General features: G+C 42.8%; 2 non-coding genes across 2 annotated transcripts; both read right to left on the bottom strand.

Moving 5' to 3' along the window:
* Positions 1–276: 276 nt before the first annotated feature.
* LOC129114837 (5S ribosomal RNA) lies at positions 277–395 on the bottom strand. The gene has a single exon (XR_008532713.1). It is a non-coding gene; the product is annotated as a 5S ribosomal RNA (ribosomal RNA).
* A 398-nt stretch (positions 396–793) lies between these two features.
* On the bottom strand, positions 794–912 carry LOC129114838 (5S ribosomal RNA). The gene has a single exon (XR_008532714.1). It is a non-coding gene; the product is annotated as a 5S ribosomal RNA (ribosomal RNA).
* Positions 913–1,070: the final 158 nt, after the last annotated feature.

The following is a 1,070-nucleotide window of genomic DNA, read 5'->3' on the forward strand; positions in this document are numbered from 1 at the left end:
AGCTTTTAAATGTCAAATCAGAATGTACAAAGTGGCTATAAGGATCACAAATGTAGTGCAGTAAAAAGATTAATATTTACTGTTGAAATGTAGAATACGTTAGCATAAAATTGAAAAGAAAATGATCGATGAGCTTAGGAATGATGAAAGCCATCATTTAACTGGATTTGTGTCATTTCTATACCGGCAAGTCATGATCTAGCTATTTCCTTCCCACCCTGTCGGTGTCCACTGAAAAGCAGCAGCGCCTCTGCTTTTTGTAAAGAGGAGTGAAAAAGCTTACAGCACCTGGTATTCCCAGGCGGTCTCCCATCCAAGTACTGACCAGGCCCGACCCTGCTTAGCTTCCGAGATCAGACGAGATCGGGCGTGTTCAGGGTGGTATGGCCGTAAGCAAATATTGTGCCTACCAAAGGGCCTTTTAAAGATACTATATCACCACGCTTTGCTCTTTCGTCTATACAGGGAGCGCCTGCAGATTGCCAGACACACTCACAGCTTTTAAATGTCAAATCAGAATGTACAAAGTGGCTATAAGGATCACAAATGTAGTGCAGTAAAAAGATTAATATTTACTGTTGAAATGTAGAATACGTTAGCATAAAATTGAAAAGAAAATGATCGATGAGCTTAGGAATGATGAAAGCCATCATTTTAACTGGAGCCATCATTTAACTGGATTTGTGTCATTTCTATACCGGCAAGTCATGATCTAGCTATTTCCTTCCCACCCTGTCGGTGTCCACTGAAAAAGCAGCAGCGCCCTCTGCTTTTTGTAAAGAGGAGTGAAAAAAGCTTACAGCACCTGGTATTCCCAGGCGGTCTCCCATCCAAGTACTGACCAGGCCCGACCCTGCTTAGCTTCCGAGATCAGACGAGATCGGGCGTGTTCAGGGTGGTATGGCCGTAAGCAAATATTGTGCCTACCAAAGGGCCTTTTAAAGATACTATATCACCACGCTTTGCTCTTTCGTCTATACAGGGAGCGCCTGCAGATTGCCAGACACACTCACAGCTTTTAAATGTCAAATCAGAATGTACAAAGTGGCTATAAGGATCACAAATGTAGT

The sequence above is a fragment of the Anoplopoma fimbria genome, unplaced genomic scaffold, assembly GCF_027596085.1.
Source record: "Anoplopoma fimbria isolate UVic2021 breed Golden Eagle Sablefish unplaced genomic scaffold, Afim_UVic_2022 Un_contig_10442_pilon_pilon, whole genome shotgun sequence".
NCBI classification, from domain to species: Eukaryota; Metazoa; Chordata; class Actinopteri; order Perciformes; family Anoplopomatidae; genus Anoplopoma; species Anoplopoma fimbria.